The sequence below is a fragment of the Macrobrachium nipponense genome, chromosome 15 (assembly GCF_015104395.2).
Source record: "Macrobrachium nipponense isolate FS-2020 chromosome 15, ASM1510439v2, whole genome shotgun sequence".
In the NCBI taxonomy this organism is placed as follows: Eukaryota; Metazoa; Arthropoda; class Malacostraca; order Decapoda; family Palaemonidae; genus Macrobrachium; species Macrobrachium nipponense.
Window position 1 is genome coordinate 7,249,993 of NC_087208.1, and position 22,787 is coordinate 7,272,779.

The 22,787-nt window shown below is 37.6% G+C and overlaps 1 protein-coding gene across 1 annotated transcript in view; it reads right to left on the reverse strand.

The window, feature by feature from the left end:
* Positions 1 to 22,787, reverse strand: part of LOC135226988 (serine/threonine-protein phosphatase 2A 65 kDa regulatory subunit A alpha isoform-like) — a 200,773-nt gene that overhangs the window by 94,967 nt on the left and 83,019 nt on the right. The window lies entirely within an intron of this gene.

A 22,787-nucleotide genomic window follows, 5' to 3' on the forward strand; every position in this document is an offset into this window, starting at 1 on the left:
TTAGGAGTTTTAATGCCAAAACTGATAACTTGCATTAATAAAGAAATAATACTGCAGAGCTTTAATATTATATGAAAATGACAAGCTTTGATCAAAACAGAAACATTAGTACAACAAAAATAAGAAAAAAGCTAAAGGACAGTGTAAAGCCATATAGTACTTAATACAAATCAAGGGTGATAGAATGAAGACAAAAAATAATTGTTAATGAATTGAAAAGTTAATAAATACTAAACAGTACAGAACATACCGAACATTACTGAAGAGTCACACATGTTCTAGTACAGTTCTACATGCAAAGATATTAGCATAGACAAAACTTACTTCAATAAATGAGCTGGTGGGAACACAATTGAGGCGACACCGAAGAAGGGTAAAGCATCACCTCTGAGGAAGTAGCATTAAAAGACCATACAAAGTCTCCACAAGAGCAGAATATCTAACAGGGTCCAGAAGGTGTAATCTCAAATCTGAAATGGTAAAAAAAAAAACATAGCATGGTATAAGGTGAACTATCTACTGTACAGTGCATGGGGAGTGACTTACATCAAACCTATTTTTAATGTATGGGATAAAAATGACTTTTTCATGATAAAATAAAGTTTTAATTATACTTACCCAGAAATTATATAGCTAAGAGTTTCACTCGCCGGCAGTTAAAATCCCAAAATTCATGGGTCGCACTAATTTTCTATTTATTTTGGTTAGGTAACAATATCTCGCCCACTTTTGGGGTAAGAGAGAGGAACAACACGGCAAAGAGCTCAGTTTGTTTATGATCATCAACACAAATCCATACTAGGGGACGGAGGGTGGGCTCCGATTATATAATTACTACTGGGAAAGTACAATTAAAACTTTATTTTATCACAAAAATGTCATTTTTAATTATACAAACTTCCACAGTAATTATATAGCTAATTTCCACATTGCTGGAAGGTGGGAAGCATGGATAATTCTATCTAAGATTCGCCAAAAATACATTAGACCGAGAATTAGAAAACTTTGCCAACATTATTAAATAATGTTTGTTGATTCCATACCTGATAAGAGAGTTGTAGCAGGAAAATACTGCCTCTGGTTGCCACTCATCTTATCATGTAACGGCGTGGCAGTAAAGCCATGTAGCACCTATTACATAGTGGGACCTTGTAGCAAAGGACAATTCTGATGGCTAACAAAGGATCAACATTAATTGCCCCTGCCCAGGGCTCAGTACCAACATATCACAAAAATTGTTGCCTACAACCAAAATAAAATATCCACCACCACCCTAACAAAGGACTGAAGGGTACTCCAGGTACCTCATACCTTCAGGCTTCCCATAAAACCTCAAACCTTGTGTCAAGGAGAAAAATATTTTAGGAAGGGTTGCTTCCTACACTTCCTTTCCCAACACCACATCAGCCGCAAGAAACGGACCCAGTGCACTACAGTCTTCAACACCGTTTCAATGTCATGGAGATAATGCGATGCAAACACAGATTTGCATTTCCAAAACGTAGAATTGATAGTAGAACCAAGAGATAAATATCTCTTAAAAGCCAGAGAAGTGGCTACTGCCCTAATCCCATGACCTTTAGCCTTGCAGACTGGGAGGACGTCCTTCTTAACTGAAGAATGTGCTTCTTGGATGACGTCTCTTAAAAAGAATGCCAGTGCATTCTTAGATAAAGGTCTGGAGGAGTTTTTTTGCAGAACAACAAAGACTGCCAAAATCTCCACGGATGTCTTTAGTTTCTGTGAAGGTAGTACTACACTTTAAGGACCTCACTGGGCACAGAGTTCTTTTCTCATTGCCATTGCCCAGGACTTCTGTCAAACTAGGGATTGAAAAAGAGTGAGGCCAGGGATTAGAGGGAGACATGTTCTTGGCTAGAAACCCCAAGGAATATGAACAAATAGCATTCCCTTATGAAAAGCCTATTTTCTTATGAAGTGCATGAATCTTGCTAATCCTTTTAGCAGTCACTAAGGACACAAGGAAGAGAGTTTTTCTAGTCAAGTCCCTCAGACTAAGATCATGTATAGGTTCAAAATGAAACCAAGACAACCAATCTGGACACAATGTCCAGATTCCAAGGCACTATAGGAAAATCTTTACGATAAGAAGTATCAAACGATCTAATGAGATTAGAGATGTCTGGGTTGGAGGACAAGTCCAAGCCTCCATGACGGAACACCGATGCTAACATGGCCCTATAGCCCTTGATGGTAGAGGAAGAAAGGTTTCTTACTGACCTTAAAGGAAGCAAGAAATTGGCTATTTGCATCGCAGTGGTCTTAGAAGAAGAGATGTTGGAATTCTTACACCAATCTCTGAAGATTCTCCACTTATTCTGATACACATTGCTAGAAGATCTCCAACACATGGAGATAGCCTCCTGAAGCTCCCTTAGAAAACCCAGTCTTTCTAAGGAGTTTCTGGACTGTTTGAATCCTGTCAGGGCCAGAGAAGACAGGTTTTGGTGGAATCTGTGGAAGTGTGGTTGAGTAGCTGCTTCTTTGAGGAAGCAGCCTTGGGAAGTCCACCAATAGACCTACGAGGTTGGGAACCATTCCTTTGATGGCCAGAAGGGGGCCACCAAGATCTGGGAAACGTTGCTGTGCACAAGGAACTTATTCAGCACTTGTGTTATCAGGCTGAACAGAGGAAGAGCATACAGTTCCTTGTCCGACCAGTCAAGAAGAAAAGCATCCAATGCCCACGCCTGTGGGTCTGGAACTGGCAAACAAAATAGAGGGAGACGATAGTTCTGAGACGTGGCGAAGTCTATCATCAGTTTTCCCAACAGTTTCCAAAGGTCTAGGCAAACCAGAGGATCCAACGTCCATTCTGTTGGCAAGACCTGTTTCTGACAACTTAGCTCGTCCGTTAAAATGTTTAGCTTCCCCTGGACAAACCTGGTGACTAAAAGCGTATTGTTTCATTCTGCTCAAATGAGATCTCTTGCTGCATTGTAAAGAGAGAGAGACAGAGTCCCTCCTTGTTTCTTGGCATACGTGAGAGCAGTCGTGTTGTCTGCATAGACTGCTATCATCTTGTTCTCTATTTTTGATGCAAAGAGACTTGCCTTCCAACATACTCTTCTCTGAATTCCACCAAAGAAGGTCCTCTTTTATATCCTGTGTTATAGGAAAAACGTGTGAGTCTGGAAGCTCCTTCCTGTTCCAGTTCACTTTCAGATAGAATTGCAGGGGTCTGAGATGTAGCCTGCCAAGCTACACAAACTGCTCCATCGATGAAAGGAACCCCAGCAGACTCATCCAATTGTTTGGCCAAGTATTCATTCAAGGCCAGAACTTCTTTTTGTATCTTTCTCATGCAAGAACCTACTCTTTCTGGGGGTTGGGAAAAAACAAAAACCTGAAAACTCAGAGTCACTATGGTCATTCCCAAATATTGAATCTCCTGAGTGGGAATCAACTGAGATTTCTGGGAGTTTACATGTATTCCTAACTCCTGTACTAAAGAGTGTCTTTTTGAGGTCCTTCGCACACTGACTCTCTGACTAGGCTGTTAAGAGCCAGTCGTCTAAATACAAGGATGTTCATATCCCCTGAAGGTGGAGCCATTACCCTGGTAAACACTTGAGGCGCCATCGTCAGTCTGAAGCAAAGGGCGTGAAATTGAAAAATCTTGCCTTAGTGTATGGGAACATGGAAGTATGCGTCCTGAAGATCTATGGACGTCATCCAATTTCTCGGGCGAATGAACGACAGGACTGTTTGGTTTGTTTCCATCTTGAATCTTGTCTTTACGACGAAGACATTTAGGGCGCTGACATCCAGGACAGGCCTCCAGCCCCCTGATGACTTGGGGACTACAGAGAGATGATTGTAGAACCCCGGTGAGTAACAATCTTGAATGAGTTCTCTACCGCTCCCTTTCTTACAAGAGAAGTTACTTTGTCCTCTAGAGCCGGAAACCTCTGATCGTCTTGAAAAAGCCGTTAAGACGACTGGTGTGCTGAGTAAGGGAGGCTTCCTGAGGGAGGGGATAATGTAGCCTTCCTTCAGAACCTCGACAATCCAAGGTTCTGCCCCTTTTCTCTGCCAAACTTCCCAAAACATTAGAAGTCTGGCTCCTACACTTGTGCGGAGAACGACATCCTCACTTGCTAGAGGAGCCCCTCGAAGAAGTTTTCTTGATGGACTTAGAAATGAACCTAATATTTCCTCTTGATCTTGTGTAGGATCTCTGTCTGGCCCGAAAGGGCTGGCCTCTTGAGGGAAGAGGTTGCCTTGAAACTGTTGCTGGAGGATCTCTCAGTTTTTTGGAAGACTGGGCGAGGAGATCCTGCGTAAATGTCTTCTCCAGATCCGAATCAATTCCTAACACTGTGGCTTCGGGAAACAAAGTGTCTCTTATCTAAGGGGGAGAATAAAAGAGATGATCTCTATGAGGGAGTAACGCCCTTTGACGTGTAGGAACACCAGAGCTCCCTCTTCTTGAGTATTCCGAATGTGTAGAGAGAGGCAAAGTCATGGGAACCATCCCTAATCCCCTTATCAATACACAAGACAACTTTCATCCAATCTGCCAAGAGGTTCTCTGAAAGCAAAGGACAACACCTAATCTTGCGGGCCAGAGCACCAACAGACCAGTCGAGAAAGCTGAAAACTTCAAATACCTTGAAAATGCCTTTCACAAGATAAGCCAACTCTGAGGCAGAAAACAAAATCTTCGCCGAGGAAAAAGCCGAGCGTCTGGGTGTGTCTACCAACCATAAAAATCTCCCTGTGAAGAGGTGCAAACACCACAGGAAGGAGCCTCTTTCATAACATATGACAAGTATCTCCACCTGGAGATTCAAGAAGGCAGAAAAGAAAAAGACGTCTTGCCTTATTCCCTCTTTTCAGTAAACCAAGTGTCTATCTTTTTAAAAGCCTTCTTAGCAGAGGAAGACAAAACCATCTTTGGCTTCTTCCACGTTTTAGAAGAAGGCAAGCTATCCATAACCAAAGTTGTTTCAGGAGACGCTGGAGAAGTCGGCTTGAAAAAAGACGGGTATGTGGCGACCAAGAACTTCATTAGAGTCCCATAAGCTGAAGAGGGAGCCTCTTGATCCTCTGTAGCTTTGTCTTCAGACAAAACAAGAGAAACATCCACATCTGCAGGAGTCTGAGGTGTGGCTGCATCAACTTGTGTCTGTGTCGAAACAGTCTCTATCATAGATTGTGGCGCTGGAGCGTCTCGAGGCGTCCAAGGAGACGATATCGAGGGAGTTTTGACCACTACTGGCACTAGCTGAACTGTTGTGGCCACTTGCTGGACTGTCCCGGGTGCACGGAGTCATAGAAGCTTGAACTGAAGAAAGTGGCTGATTCAGTAAAAGCAGAATACTGCCGAGCTTCAACTGAATGAGATCTACAGTTTCAACAGAAGCAGCCGCAACAGTGAGAGCCGAGGGAGTCGATGGAAGCTCCTGTGCAACACAAACAAGTGGTAACTGGTGCGCTACAGAAGGGAGCTCGAACGCCAATAGGTGCTTGCTACGTTCGATGAGCATGCCTGCACTACAGATACGGGAGCTTGAAGAGGATCCGAAGAGCAACAATGAGCCTTGAGTACCCACGGAACGTCAACTTCTGAGAGGTAATCGGAAGAAAAAGGCTCTGGGCTGTCCCGAAGACTGGAAGAGGGGCGTGGATCTCTAGGGTTCTTAGTAGGCACCACAGGAGCTGCATCCGAAGCGCCTCTCTTCAACAGCCAAGACTTGCTCCCCGAACGCCACTGGTGTTGTGGAGAGGAGTCATCTGAACTCGACAAGTTATGCACATCCAAGGAGAGACCTTTCCAACGGCTCTCCTTTTCAACCTGGGAAGCGACAACAGGTTGAACTGAGGGGGCGACTGTTACGAAGTGCAGAAGTCTAGGAAAATTATTAGGTAGGGAATATATTAGCTAGGAAATCTACTAGTAGAGTTATGGTAGATGAAGGCGAAGGGAAGGTAGAGAGTGTGTTAGAAACAGATTGCAGTAGTAGCTGTTTGAAAAATGAGACTAAACACACCAGCAACTTCGCCAAAACAAGAGCATGATGATTGCAGTGAAAAATCTGAACTTTGACACCTCCAGTGGGTGGTTAAAATATATATTAGGGCAACCAGTAAGATTCTTATAGGGGTGGCACTGGAAGTTGGAAAAGCCACTCAAGAGAAAGTAGGGTGTATCCTAGTAGAAATTAGGGAGGAGCCCAAATTGAAAGAATACGTTGAGTCTTCACTTGAAATCTCAGAGAAGACAGTTAGGAACTAAACACTGAACGCAAAGATTGTGTCGGTGGAACCTCTGTAACCTGTGTAATTTGTGTTGTGTGAATAAAAAGTAAATTGTGTGTGTTATAATAATAAGTAAGATTAACAAAAGTGGTGTTTAACTTGCCCAGAGTCCCATCATAAGTATCCATGCAAAACCCTCCTGAGAGTCTGGATAAATGAAAGGAATTGAATTAATCTGATTTCAGAATCTGCAGAAGTCCACAGTGAAATAATCTATAATATAACAATAAGTTCCTAAGAAAAGAAAAACTCAACAACAAAGCAATATAGATGAAGATTACCCCCATATAACAATAGATAAGATAAACGAATACAAACCAATGCTACCAAAGAAAAGACTGACTAATAATAAAGAGAAGAGAAAAGAGAAAGAAAAAAAAAAAACATACAAAACGACTGCTCATGGGCAGACCCCACCGACCTCCCTTGGGCTACCAGTTTGATTCCTCCCCTGCACTGGGGAGTGTGACAGTGACCTTTGCCTAGGAGCATTGGTGGGACGAACAGCCACCTCCTCCACAAACACAACACTATCACTTTTTGCCTTGTCCATTAGGACCTTCACAGATGCACCAAGCTGCTCCACAGTCTGTACTAACGGAGCAAAATGCTTATCAATCTTTTCTTCCAGACTGGTGATGGGGTTGGGATCGGAAATGTGGGAGCATGAAACTGGAGAAGGTGGCATTACAATAGAAGTGGGAGTGGGAGGTAAGGAAATAACAGGAATATTCAAATCCGAATTCAATTCCGTCTCTCTCTAACTTCTTTAAATGAGATTCCAAACTCTTCCACTTCCTTTTGACCCATTCAACACATTCATCACATTTATTATCAAATGAACATACTTGTCCCCTACATTTAGTACATAAAGTGTGATTATCATATGATTCCTTTTTTAGCCTAGTTTTGCAACCTCTAGCGCAATACATACCTAAAGTTAGCCAAACCTGTGTCTGACATTGTTGAAAACACAAAGACCTGACGGTCACCAAAGAAAAAAAACAAAAGCAAAAAACAAAAACTAGTTCTTATCAAAGAACCTAATGGTGTGTAAATGATCTGATGAGATGGCTAATACAAGAACAGAGTACTTAACCAATTCCGACTTCAAAAGGAAAGTCTAACAAATTTCAGGAATAACTGCAACCGACAGCCATAGCCATTGGCTGGCAGAAACACAGTGAGTTCTTTGCCGTGTTGTTCCTCTTTCTTACCCCCAAAGTGGGCGTGGTATTGATACCTAACTAGAACAAATAGATAATTAGTGCGACCCACAAATTTTGGGATTTTAACTGCTGGTGAGTGAAACTCTTAGCTATATAATTACTGGGGAAGTTGTATACTAATTAAAAATTCATTTTACCACAATGCACATCAGGAAAAAGCAGAATTTCAAAGCATTTCATTGTACTACTTAAAACATACCTAACTATTCATTACCATCTCAGGCTTGTTATCACGAAGTACATACATTTTTAAGGAACCAGTTAAAAGGCTGTTGAACTGACTAGCAAGCTGAGAATCCCCTACAGTATGATAAAAGGACAAAATCACAAGCAGAGCTGATGAATATATAAAAAAATAAAATCAATAAAATTATAAAAAAAACTTATGAAATAAAGTTGATGGTTTTAGGTAACACTGCAAGCTCTCCTGTTTCAGTACCTATCAACTTGAATAACACTTCATAATTCAACATCTGCACTGAAATTCTCTATGAGGCAAAATAAAAATAACTATATAAAATGTTTAACTATTTCCCTTTTTATCAATATTCTTACTCATATTACAAGACAAGAAAAATGCAATGCATTGTACTGGTAATGTTAATGACCATCTTTAACCATGCAGTACTATTGTCATTTCTACAGATTGTACTCACATGTAAATATTGGAGATTCTATTAGCTGAACGAGCTTATCCAGTTCCACCAAGAAGTCTGTTGTCACTTCAATGTTCCCACTGACAATTTATTAAGGAAAAAACCTTCACCAAACAGCATATTAAGAGAAAAAATACAAAACAACTAACTAATTATCTATGAGTCCTAGATAACTTTTCATGAGTGTGAAGTAAAGTGGAGTCATTTACCCTATACGCAAAATATACTAAAATTGGTTTATGTATGAAGAATATTGAGGCCCTATGCATCGAGTGGGTGCCAGAGGATTAGGTAAGTATGAAGAATGTAACCGATTTTATCAACTTTTAAGAGAATGAGACCCCTGAATGCACAAAATCTAAGTACTAATAAGTTTGGCTCCAGGAAATGGTCAATGAAGTTAATATGCCAGTAACAAAATAAAACTCCCATGACAGATTTCATGACACTGGGTCCTCTATATTCATTTTCTTGTCCTAATAAACTTAACTTGGCTTCCACCATTCCTTTTCAGTTTTTGGGAATCACTTTTCTTCAAGTGATCAATACCCAAATTCTTTCATTAAATAAAATGTACAGTATCTCTATAAACTATTGTACTTCTTCACTGTAATAAAAATGTTAATTAGTATCTATGTATACCTTAAGGATTATATAATTATTTCTATTTCAGTAAATTTCTGCAAAACTTTTCAAAAGAATAATACTAAAACTGGATTTATGTCTTAACTGTAAAATGTAGTGATTCTAAAGGTAGCCTACCCTACATAATATCAAATTTTTGGGAAAAATGGCCAGACGCTTGGAAAAAAATTTATGATTTATTTTTATAATTTCAACAACAAAGATGAACACCATATGTCTTGTTTCATTTGACCAGAATGGTGATATACAGTATCACTCAGTATGAAAGGATACAATGCATGTACTAAGACAGCAGCATGAGAATAATTTTGTGTTAGGAGGCATAGTGTTAACGTAGCCACAGCATTATGACTCCAAGAACGATATAGATTCACAAACAACTCGCAACTCTCCTGTAAAGAAAAGGTGGATTTATGTCATATGTTGAATGGTTCCTTATGATTAAAACAAAACACTAGGTAAATATAGCAATTTCCCAGTCATGAAATGAGTGAGCTTTCAGTAAGAAGGCAACTTTACCTATATTTATCACTATATTTCCAATTTCTCTCAATGCATACAATGCCTTAGGCCTATAACAAAGAGTATCAGGTTCTCTGAGCATTCTGGAATGATTCATGAAGCTGACTTTCATTCTGTTTTGTCCTTGGAATAATAAAGTCCATACAGCTCTACCAAACATCCTATAATAAAGTCCATACAGCTCTACCAAACATCCTATGTTACCCTAATTTTGAAAGTAGCGATTCCTTCAGGTGACAATCTAATGGCATACCTTTATTAAAATAAAAGCTAGCATTAGATTTTTCTTGTAATTTCACAATGTTGTGCTTTAATTGCAACTTTTCTCTAGTTGCTTTTGAGAGGAGAGAGTTAAGCCAGTCTCAGGCTTCCTTCTTTGGCTAGACAATTCCATGCATATGCTGTTGAAAATTATTACTATGGAGTGTGGTTATTTCTCTAGTTACCCTTAGCATAGGCAATTTGGTAACATTGTGTTAAAAGAAATATTTTGTCCCCATGTAAGAAAGAAATGTATCCATAGGCCTCTCCTTTAGGAGTAAATTTTAAGTACAGAGTACAGAGTACAGAGCTGTACATGTGAATCTAGTACGTACTAGCCATTATGTACTACAGAAGCCTTCCTCACATCTAACTATTATTAGGGCATAGAATGGGCAACAAGGTTTTTAATAAAAGAATGATTTTCAATTTAAATTCTTTTCTGAATAAAATACAATAAATTTCATTTCACTTATATTTCTAAAAGTCTTTGAAAAGTGCTTACCTAGCTGTCAGTGATCAAAAGTCTTTGAAAAGTGCTTACCTAGCTGTCAGTGAATTATCATTCGAGTTCAGAATATTGAGGAATGAATGAAACTGCGGCCATAATGCCCAGCAGTTGGCCAAGGAGGCCAGTTAGTGCCATCATGACAATGAAGACATGAATTTTTATAATACAACAAAATTAAAAACTCATAGAAGTAAGTACAGTCATACTAATAAATAATAATATGCATACCTTTCATGCACATTAGTACATTTTAAAAATAATAAAAATACAGACACTCCTTTACTTACGAACGAGTTATATTCCGAACAGCCGTTCATATGTTCAATTTGTTCGTAAGTTTAACTTGGTATGTATATGCAAAATCAATACGTACAGGCAATTTTTTTTCATGCAATGATTTCAGTAGATGAAACCTATTCATATGGAACAAGCACAAAGGGGCCAATGATTTGAAAATCAAGCTTCCAAAGAATGTTAGTTTCAACCTCCTATGGCAGATCCCACATTGCAGCTATACCTCATCCTGATGATACAGAGTCTTTGATTTTTTATTGCTCTGGGAGAGATGCAAACCAGCCAGATCTGAGTGGCATACTACATGACACTAACCAATATACCAGTGGACCAACTAAAACAATACTAATAGTGTAGTACTCTATTCTATGAGAATTTTATTAATATGAAAGATACATAACACCTTACATTAAAAAAATTATAATACTACAATAAAGTGCAGTTTTTCCTACTTTGGTGATGGATGATGAGAGGTGGAGAGAGGGTGTGAAATTACAGGGATGGTGGATCATCAATGTCTTTCTCAGCAAGAATTTCTTCTGAACTTTCTTTAGGAAGGATTGCTTTGGCAAGGATTTCTTCATCACTTTCTTCTTCATTTTGGGAGGAAGAAGCCAAAGGAGGTGGGGAGGCTCTTGAGATTGAGTGAACTGGTTTAAAGAATCTGTCTAGGGAAGTTTGCATTGTTTTTCTTATCTTTGTTAATAATATGGTAACACTGGATAGCATCATTTATTGTTGTTGCTACTTCTGAGAATCTCTCAACATTTGGGTCCTGATTCTCAAAAATAGTCCACGCTTTTTCTACAAGAGAAAACCCATTGGCTATCAAATTTGGTTCAAACTTCTTTTAAGGGAACAAGTTCTTCTGTTTTTCGCATATCTTCCGGTTCCATCAAATCCTCATTCATCAAGTCCTCTGAATGACTCTCAAACAGGTCTTCAAAGTTGTCTCACCTTAAGTCAAGCCGTAATTTTTCACTTATGTCAATGAGGCTGTTAAGGATTCCCCTTGCCTCCTCTTCTTGATTAAACTTTCTGAAGTCATTCACAAACTGTGGGCACAAGGCCTATCATGCTCCATTCATGTTTATATTACTCACTTCACACCAGGCAGCACCAATATTCTTTACATAGTTGTAAATGTTGTAACCATTCCAGAAGTCATGTAATGTCACATCTGGGTCATTTACCTCCTTTAATGCTTCCCTCTTAAGTGAAGTGAGTGTAATATTTCTTGAAATTTGCTATAAAGCCCTGATCTGTAGGCTGAATGAGTGAAGTTGTCTTGGGGGTAAATAAACAATTTGAACATCCAAATGGGAACCACCTGCGCTGGGTGACCAGGGGCATTAAGATTATGAGAATCTTGAAAGGAGTCTTATTCTTGTGGCAGTACAGCTTGACTTTGAGAACAAAAGTGATGAAAAAACCAGTCTTGGAATAAAGTGATGAAAACATCAGTCTTCAAATACTGTAAAGCAAGAGTAACTCAGGCTTTGCTATTTGACATCCAAATTATGGGTAGAGTCTTTTGTGATGTTTTTGAGTGCCTGTGGATTTGCAGCACTACATTAAGAGTGGTTTTAGCTTTAAGTCTCTTAATGTGTTGCAACCCAGGAGTAAAGTTAGTCTGTCTTTAAAATTTGAAACTTAATAAGGTTGCATCTGGAAGAGTTCTGAACAAAATTTGAAATTTACGACCACGGTTGTTCGAATCTCAAAAAAGTTTCATAAAGTTAGAGAGTGTCTGTAAATTTATTTTTAATTATATTGGTTAAAAATCCCAATTTTCTTTAAAAAAAAGCAAGCTTCATACAGGATTAAAGGCAAAACCTTTTCACCCGCCAAAACCTTGGCAAAAGAGTTTTCTTTAGGTGAAGGCCCATACATTTTTATTCTGATCAAAATTTGAATTTGAAGTAGGCACACCAAGAATGTGGTCAAGCAACAGTAACTTTGTCCACAACAAGTACACACTGGCAAGGGCTACCATCCTAGAAAATATCTTACTGGAATGAGGCTAAGAAATTTCCAATCCTCAATCAGGTTACAAAAACTTTTAAATCTTTTGTAAAATTAAAAATTATGGCCCAAGAGCGAATAATATTATCCCAAATATTTTTTAATTTATTTATTATCATTTAATAACTAGGAGAAATAGGCAATCACCCTTTCTTGCCACTTCTTAAAAATGTATACCTAACTGGGATTTACATTTTCAAAGAAAGGAGACAACATAAATGTGCATGGGAATTAAAATTTAAAAGGTTGTTTCTCTCACCTTCCTGTTGTGACCTTAATTACAGTCCTGGTTTAATCGGCAGGGTGCCAATAAACACGAAAACTTGCCCACTTAAACCGAAAACGCAACGATTTATTGGCACTAATGACCGCCAAAGATTTTTGGTTAATGGCGCCCATAAGCTATTAATTGGCAACTTATGGGCAACTGATAAACTGAAACCTGGCCTCTGTTATGGCCCCAATAAATTGCCCGATTAATGGCGCTAGACCCAAGCCCCATAAAACCGGTATCCAACCAATTAATCAAGTCTGCATTGATAAAACCGGGACCTTACCTGTATAAACCAAGACTTCCCATATGAGAGGAACCACAGCAAGAAAAGGTTTTTGCACTGATAAAGAACTGCAACCCACTCATTGAGGTTTTTTGGTGACTAAGAGGTAGAAACTATTATATACTTATAAAATTAAAGATACTAATGCACTTTTTGGAGGTCACAATAACAGTAGAGCCTCTGTTTCTCGACGATAATTTGTTCCAGAAGGAGCGTCGGAAATACGATTTATTTCGAAAGAATGAATCAAAGTTTTTCCCATAAGAAAATAAACTGAAAAATGGAAAATTAAAGGAATTAATACCGGTTCTTGACCATCAGTTATTACCCCTAACCTTGCCTTTTTAATACGAATAACATTACATGTAAAATTACAAACTAAAGTTAAAAGTTAAAAATAAATATCATGTTTAAACGTTACATTTTATAATTTTTAAAATGATAATAATAAACAGTAATAAAAGAAAACTGGCCTGCATCCAAACCGATTGTTTGACCAAGCGCCATTCAGGTCTAAGGCTAACCTAAGGAGGTGGATTAGTAAGTTAGAAATGTAAGTGTTAGTGGGTTAGGTGGCCAATAAAATAAACGTGTTTGCTAAACAAATAAAATAAAAACATTTGAAAAAGCAAGGTTCTTAATTATTACAGTTAAATTAATAAACTATTAAATTTAAAACCCGCAATTTTATATTTAATTCAAAACTTTACGAAAATTTGCCTAACAGTAAGTCGGCATTTTAATAAGGATGTTAAACAAACCATAAGCGTAGAAACGTTTTGCAATTCGATAATTCAAATCTATGGTAAATCTTATATGAAGTCTCGACTAACAATACAGTAACAAACAAAATTGCTTGAAAAATTATCTTTCAGTAAATGTTATGATAACTAACGATTTTGTTTCATAAATGTTTCTTTATAAAAAAGGTGCGTCCTTTTACGGCAAATTGTCCAATATCAGGGCTGGTTTCAAGCTTTATTGGACTTTTGGACAATTATTATTGGGTACTGCATGGATACATATATATCGTTACGTACGTATAAGTAAAAGAATCTTCTTAATTTCTATTAATTACTAATACCATTACGTACCAGGCATTAATATCAAGCTAACCATCTTTTTTTTACCGAAGGGACGGCTTATCGTAAACCAAGCAATACAGATTTGCGTTCGTTACCGCGCACGCGTTATATATGTAAACAAAAAAAAACCATTGACGTCTTTTTACAACTAGACCATAAAGAATCGTTCTTAAATTTTCTATAATTATTCTAATACCAATAAGCGGCTTCTCTGATTTAAGCTAAGGCTAACCGCTCCTCTTTACCAGCAAGCCTTAACAAAGCTTAAAGAATTGCGTTCGCTACCGAACGGCACACGTTACGTATGTAACAGTGGGTTTTCACTACCAAATCTCAACACCCGTAAACAATGACGTATTTTTACAAGTAGGGACATAAAAAGAATCTTCTTAAATTTCTTATAAGCATTAATGTTAAATACCGTTAGCGGGCTTCTGAGTTTAAGCTAAGGCTAACTTTCTTCTTTTTTTTTAACCGGCAAGCTTAAAAAGTCTTAGATTGCGTTTGCTACCGAACCGAAACATGTTACGTACTGTAAACTGGTTTCACTACGGAAATCTTACACGTAAAACATTGGACGTATTACCAGTATGACATAAAAAGATCGTTTCTTAATTTCTTTAATTACTACGCAACTTAATATGGCATTAGCGGCTTCTCTGATTTAAGCTGTATGGGCTAACCTCTTCTTTACCGGCAAGGCTTAACCAAAGCTTAAAAGATTGCATTCGCTACCGAAAACCGCACAATGTAACCTACGTACGTAAACATTGCCCTTCACTCCAAACCTAACACTTCAATACGTATTGCATTTGGCTACTTTGAAACGCGCGCCTCAAGTGTTGGAGCCATGATTTTAGTGAATAGGTCTACGCATTGAAAAAAAAAAAAATCAAGCAAAGGGTGGCTTGATTAAATTCTTTTTTTGTTCCGCTTCATTCACTTTCATGCAGAGGAGAGGATAGACGAAAGAACTTAAGGTTTTAATTTGGAGTTTTGGAAATGCATGGAAAACATTTTGAAGGGGAAAAGGGGAAACCGCGGAGATGCCATGTAAATCACTTTCCATTATTTCAGAGATTAAAACAATAAGCAAAAGGTTTAGAACATAGATAGCCAGTAGTAATGTTGGGACCCATGATGAATCAAAAGGTTAACTGGCGTAATAGAGATTTTGATACCAACCGAAAAAAGCAAACGAAAATTGCACGCAAGGTGGTAACAGAGACACGGACACAATGTTTGAATGTTTGTAAACAATAGCTGGCGGTTACTTTAAAAACAATGCTGAGTGGCGTCACCTCAGTGTTATCAACCGTTTTTGCTAAATTTAATGCTAGGTCCCGGTCCAAGCAAGAAATTTATGCCAAAGAAATTTATGGGTTGCAATTTTGTGCCAAGAATTATGCTAATTAAATCTATCATTATCTCTTTTCTCTAATACATTTGCAGCTAAAACGAACGATGTTAATGGAAATTTAAAATTAAAAACATTTTATTAATTTAGGTGAAATGATAACAAAAGTTACGAAACAGACAATATTTATGAACTAATAATTTTGATGGTCTTTTACATGTTAGGGCAAACTCGGAAATAAAACACCATTTTTCTTTAATAGATCACATACGCAATCCTAGTAGTACTATTTCTTGATATGCCAATCACTAGTTCATACTATTTGGAACAAATGTGTGATCACCAATACAAATAATTGGAGGAAAAACACAAATTTTACTTATTACTGCATTCATTTATCATGGCCCACTGAGAAACCATTTTTCTTTAAACAGGTCACACACACAATTAATAAACACTTGAAAATGGTGTGAAAATTACTTCAAATAATAACATTTTGTTTGGATATTTACTGAAAAATTAAAACAAAAAAAAAAAAAGTAAACAAACAAACCAAACCAGTCTTCTAACTCGAGCCCAAGAATAGCATAACGTTACTTATTACTTGATCATTGATCATTGGCCATTTGGAAGCCACCATTTTTTCTTTAACAGATCACATTACACAATGAATAAATAACTTTGGAAAAATTATGTGAAAAGCACTTCCAGACAAATTAAAATTCTTTTGATATCTTACTGAAAAAAACAATAAAACTTAAAAAAGGAAAAAAAGTAATTTCTTTTTACTCCGTTGAAAGAAAAAAAACATTAACACTTTACTGAACCGTTTGTCATGCCACTGTGGGCGGGTATTTATTTATTATTTTGCAAAAATTTAAACATTCCTTTAGGTTGGGTTCAAAACTTAGCAATTAACTCATTTGTTAGTTGCTGCTTTTTGAAGGCAATTTTCTCTATGAAGAATACATATATTCACTTATAGCTGGTGTTTAGAAACATTGGCAGGGAATTTTTCTGCATTTTATTTAAAATTTTAGTGAAAATACATTCTAAAATTGTAAGCCTAAAAAATCCCTAAGTGTGAAAAGAAAATTATGCTTAAAAGCTCCAAATTCTTTGGGTCAATTATGCTAAAAAAAACATGAAATTATTGCTACATTTGGTAGCACTGGGATGACTGCCAACTAAGGCGGCGGTTGGCTGGAAAACAGTTTTTGTTTACAAAGAACTAATCATATGGTCTAAAGGGGTCGGAAAACTGGTTTTTTGGTTGAAAACAGATACAAAGTTTTATTGGAAATTTAGTGGTGCGAAAATCCGATTATGTCCCGAGTTCTAAATACGGTCGTTTGAACCGGGTCTCTAACTGTATATGACAAAAGCATTTTCTTTAATTATTTATAACAAGTGCCAAAGACTTAACTGTATTCTACTCTGTGGTAAATACAGAGGCACAATCAGCTAGCTTAGGTGGGCTATGGAATAAAAAGCCCCACGTTTAAGTCGTGTGACTTTGTCTGAGCATTATTTTACAAGAGGGTTACATATGAAGGATGTGACATGAGTTTATGCAAATATTTTGGAGAACAAAAGAAAGTAATTTTGAGCAGAAAATGTTCTATAAACATATGTATTTTAAGGCTTTGTTTGTCGGTGATGGGAATTTTAAAATAATAGTTATCATTAGCATTGCTTTCATGCGATAGCGGTTGGTAGCGAGAAGTTGGAGTGAGTAGCCTGGGATGTGTGAGGAGGTTGGTTGCTGTACAGGAGGAGGATGGAACGATTAGGCCGATTTGAATAAAGTACTATGTACTTCCCAGTCAAATGTATTATTTAGATTTTGAAGAAAAAAAATGAATGCATCTTTGAATACCTTTCACTCCCTATCAGTGGTATTCATTGGACACCAATAAAAAGAAAAAAAAAAGCTAACTGAATCTCCCCTCCATCAAAGGTAGGCTTGCTTATTCATTACACCTATCAAAAATTTCAAGTGTATTTGTAAAATCTCTTCCTCTCCCTCTAAAGTATTCATCAGAACCAGCCATAGGCATAAGCCTAGTCATGATTCCTGGCTCAACAATTCCCTAACAAGGCAACAGGACAGACCGCGCTATAATTCAATGTTCACAAATGAATGTTTCTCAGCAACATTTACAATACTTACTTGATATGTAAAGCCATACAGTTATAGCTAATTGTTTAAATTATATTACATTCAAACCTCAGATCTTGTATGATTCAGTTTAGACTTTTTCTGACAAAATTTTGACTCAGGTTTCATACATATCCTCGATTTTCGTACACCCGGAAACACTCCTTCTAGGGCCCATCTTGTGATTAGGCCCTTTATCAAGCAGCCAAAGTATTTCTTGTTCTCTTGTGACCCATTCTGCTTTTGTGTTCATAGTTTTTGTGCTTATTTGTATTTTTTTTTTTTTAATTATAGTACAACTACTAAATAAGTCATCATGGGGCCAAAGAAAGTTCCAAGTGCCAGCCGTTCTGTGACAAAGGCAAGAAACACTAGAATTTAAGAAAGAACTTGTAGCAAAGTGTTGGAGGATGTTACATGCCAATCTCACTAAGAAAATGCCTACAAAAAGTGCTGCTGTTAGTGAATTTAAGGCCAGCAGAGGCTGGTCTGAAAAATTCAGAAAGCAAATGGGTATACATGTTTGCAAAGTGGAGTGATGTAAAAAAAAACTTTGTGGAGAGTTATCATCCCAACAAAACTGTTGTAATCCATGTCTCCAAAATGAGACTTTTGAGTCTCATTTTGGTTCTAATTACAGTAGTGACCATGTTACTGCTTGTCACTGCTGCATGGAGTTTTTGCAGGCTTTCTACAAAAATCCAAACATTTTGCTCCATTTGGCCTTGGAATTATTATTAATACATATTATTTAGTAGCTTGAACAGACCACTAACCTAATTCATTTTGCTCTTGCATGGCTGTACCAAATTGTGTTTACTAACGATAAGGTTTAGATTTATTCATTACATTACAGCTCTACAAATCTTTGTAATACGTACCATGACCACAAATCTGGCTATCTCCTTTTTCTGGTCATTATTTGAACAAGGTTTGGCAGCTAGTACAATAACTACTACCAAATCAGCCTTGAAAAAGATTTTCCAATTCGGATTCAAAATTGATCTAACGGAATCATACTTCACTTCCATCACCAGAGCTTGCGCCAGGCTCAGACCTACTTTTCATAAAGGTGAGCAAGCCAGAATATTCTGGCATTTCCAATTTAGCGGTTCTCTGTTATTATAACAATATTTCACCTTAGAAATAGTGTTAAAGGAACCTATTTCACTGGGCGACACGGGCCCTTCACCCAAAAATAGATTTTTCCTACGTCAAAATCCCTTTAATTTCCAATATACTCATTGGGTGTTCTTTGCGTTTTTTTTTTTTACACCCACTTAAATACTTACTTCACAGTACATTGCCTCCCAAGTAAAAAATATTTTCTGCCTTTTTCAGCCTCATTCTCCTACCACATTATGGTGTTCCACCTCCTGCCTCTTCCCCATCTAATCTTCTTATACATTTCTGGCAAAAAAAAAACTTATTCGGTGTGCATTTTGCAATTCTGAGCATCTCTTTTGAGAACAACTGTTACATTCAATACATAATACTACTTGGTTCACAGGTCCCTCAACATTTTCCACAACATATGGAACTTTGTCTTATGGTGACTTTCAATCCTATCCTTTCTGTGCCAGCCTTATATCTTATAATAATTTCAGTGACCTTACATTCTCAGTCTGTTGGTAAATTATCATCTACATATATCTGTCAGAGGGCCTCCTTTTGTAATCCCCTGTAACTTTCTCATTGTTTAAATAAACAGCAAAGGACTTTGGACCTGATCCTTGATGGGCACAACCCTCAATCTCTCTCTCCTGAAACATCTGCCATTGTCTTCTTTGAAAATATTGTGTTAAGGTACTAAACACTGCTGGCTCATGTTCTTATTCCTTCTGCTTTACAATTTTCACCTCATTGTTTGTCTTGGTATGCTGATAAATACTTCCTGAAGATACACAAATATGTGGTATAATCTCATACTCTTAAAAAGGTAGTACTATTCTGTAACTGCCTCACCATAAATATAATTTCTGTTGCTGATTCCTCTGGTATGAAGCCAAACTAACAAACAAATTAACTATTACTAATATTTCTGTTGCTGATTCCTCTGGTATGAAGCAAAACTAACAAACAAACTAACTACTACTAATATTTCTGTTGCTGATTCCTCTGGTATGAAGCCAAACTAACAAACAAACTAAAAATTACCATTTGTGACAACCAAGAACACTGTTTTCTGAGAAGGATATAACCTCCAAATGCTAGAAACTGAAGAATTGAAATACAATGGAGGCTCTTTGCCTCCGCTCACAATACAATCAAGGATGGCACCGAGAGATTCTGACAAAATTAAGTTAAAATTAGCATGACATTCTGATGAAGACCAAGTACATAAATATAAAGCCTATTAAAAATGGAAAAATGAGTCTGCCACGAACACTACAAGGCTAAGAAATGGAAAACTTACCACCTAAGAATAACTAACCAACAAAACAGGTTATGACGTGGGAAAACCCATTTTTTGTAATTGCTGTTGAGTCCTCAATGATTACCCTTTCCATGGTCTATCCAGAGCTTCATGGTGACCAGACTAATGTCAAAGAATTCTCTTAACTGGTCATATGGCTGGGTATTGTGTCGTAATGGTAAACATTATAACACATGATAGAATATAAATGGGCTTAGGATAAGAAAGCACTTTCTATTACCCTCAGCAAATGCTAATACCCAGTTTACCTACTATGCCCTTCTACCAATCCGGTGGTCCGACGTTCAATTTTCAACTCGGCCAATACAGAATCAGAGGTATTTATTTCTGGTGTTAAATTCATGTCTTGATATAATATGGTTCGGATCCCACAATAAGCTGTAGGTCCCTTTGCTAGGTGACCAATTGGTTCTTAGCCACGTAAAAATATCTAATCCTTCGCGCCAGCCCTAGGAGAGCTGTTGATCAGCTCAGTGGTCTGATACAACCAAGATATACTTTACTTAACCTACTTTGTCAAAACCGCAAGAAGTGGTTATGCAAATATGTAGTGTCATATTGTTTACATACAACCAAAATCCAACCAAGACGCCATTCCTTTCTGTTGGTCAATGTAGGATGATGCCTTACCCAACCCATGTTTTTTCATCAGGGAAGTGATAGGGTTTTGAGGACTCACCAGCGACTACCAAAAATAGGACAACCTGTTTTTTTGATAGCGTAGTCGCTGTCTCATCCTCAAATTTTACAAAGAAATTGACAGGTGATGAAAAGTTCTTGGATTCTAACATAACCCAAAAACATTTCTGGTCAAGGGTCAAGCCACTATTTTCAAGGCTCCATTCTTTATTCCAAATACAGTGTTCCCACATGTGATGGTAATTGCTTCATAGCAAAGAAAGATAAAGGAAAGGAGAACGCATTTTCGAGAAGTTCGGCAGCAAGGAGGCTTTCGCGCTACTGTTGGAGGCGTCTATGCTTGCGACTGTTCTAGAATCGGCAGGAGTGTTGTGGATCTCGTCGGGACGTGAGAAACGCAGCAATTTCTGATGCAATACCTCGTCTAGATTCATCTAGGGAGTCCTAGTAAACTCGGGAGTATGTGACGTTCGCCGTAGGCTCTGCCCCCAGAGTGCCGTATAAATACGACATACGAACTTTGGAGAGCAGTGATCGTAGAAGAGAGAGAGATCGTAAAAGAGAGATCACCAGTTAGTCACAGAGAGCCACAGATCAGATTATCAGTGAGAGATCAGCAGCAGCAGAGATCTTCCGTGAGATACGAGAAAAAAGGAACCGACGAAGTATCAATGAAAAGAAGAGTTGTTCGAGTGTTGGTTGGATATTGGTCTAGTCGTCTTCCGGTGTGGACGGCCGAGATGTCTCTACGTTGAGCGGACTTCGGAGAAGAAAAGGGGAGAGTTCCTGCCTTACGAATAGACTAGTTTCCGCAATACGGAGTCAAGGGGACGTCTGCAATTGCCGCCCTCCTTTAGTGAAGCCACCGCTACGAGTCACTAAACCGTCCTGCAAGTATTTGAATTACCTCACTGTTTCCCCCAGTTCATGCAGTGTAAGATTCTATCTTTTTATGTAAATAGGAGATACCATTCTGCATTTACCTTTGTTAGTAAGCTTGTAAATAAACCTTTGTTGTGTTAGTGTTTCTTTCTATACAGTATTCGTATCCCCAGTTTCAACTGTTTGTGTTATATTTTTTTTTTTTTTTTTTTTTTTTTTTTTTTTTCATATCGAACCTGAAGCGGACCTCTCTCAGAGGCCATAACATTGTGTCGACCCTTTCCAGGATATTTCGACACCGTAACATTGTCTCTGAGATCTCGGAGTCCGTAACACTGTATTCACAGGAGGTAGGTACCAGATGCCCCAGTGAATAACTAGAACCCGCAACAATTTGAAACCCCTATAAAATGCTTAAAACTGCTTTTTATGTTTGGTAAAAACTCAAGAAAACTACTAAAATGTTTTATACCTGGCTTTTTTTTATATTTTTTATCACAAAAAAGGGATTTGAAAAAAGGAAAAATCTATTTCTGGGGGAAGACCTGTGTTGCCCGGTGAAATGGTCCTGTAGCACACATTTCTAGGTATCCTAAGGTCTTTGGTGTAAACTTAGGCTACTGCCAAGGCCCTTAGCCTAACAGGATATGTCCTTAAATCTTACTTAATTCAGGTTACTGCCTAATCCAGATTATTTTTGTTCACCCTTAACGATATATAATCCTAAGTTCTAGGCCACAGACAATATCTGCTACAGTCTAGCTAACATATTCTCACTGAATCAATGTAGATTGTAGGCTACTGCCTGGTAAGCTATTGCTGACATTGTTATCTATAAGGACTATCTACATTTGTAATAATTGTGGGAACATTTCTTTAGATAAAGCTTCTAAATTGAATGGTAAATTCTTCAAACAATTTTCAATTCTACAAATAACTAACGATCACAAAGTGTAAGAAGTGCTGACTTGTACTGACGAAAAAAAACTGGGTTTGCGGCTTTTCACGAACAATAAAATCATAGTTCCATGGTCTAACTAACAAATTTTTTAACTGGAACTTAAAATTATGTACTACTCGGTTAACAATCCTAAATCGTTAGCGCCGATGTGTACTGGCAAAAAACAACAGTTTATGGCTTTTCACACACAAAATAACTTTCAAAATTATAAAACTAACAAAATTGTCACTGAAACTTTAAATTGTACACATTAGCTTTCCAACTTATATGTTTCCATGAA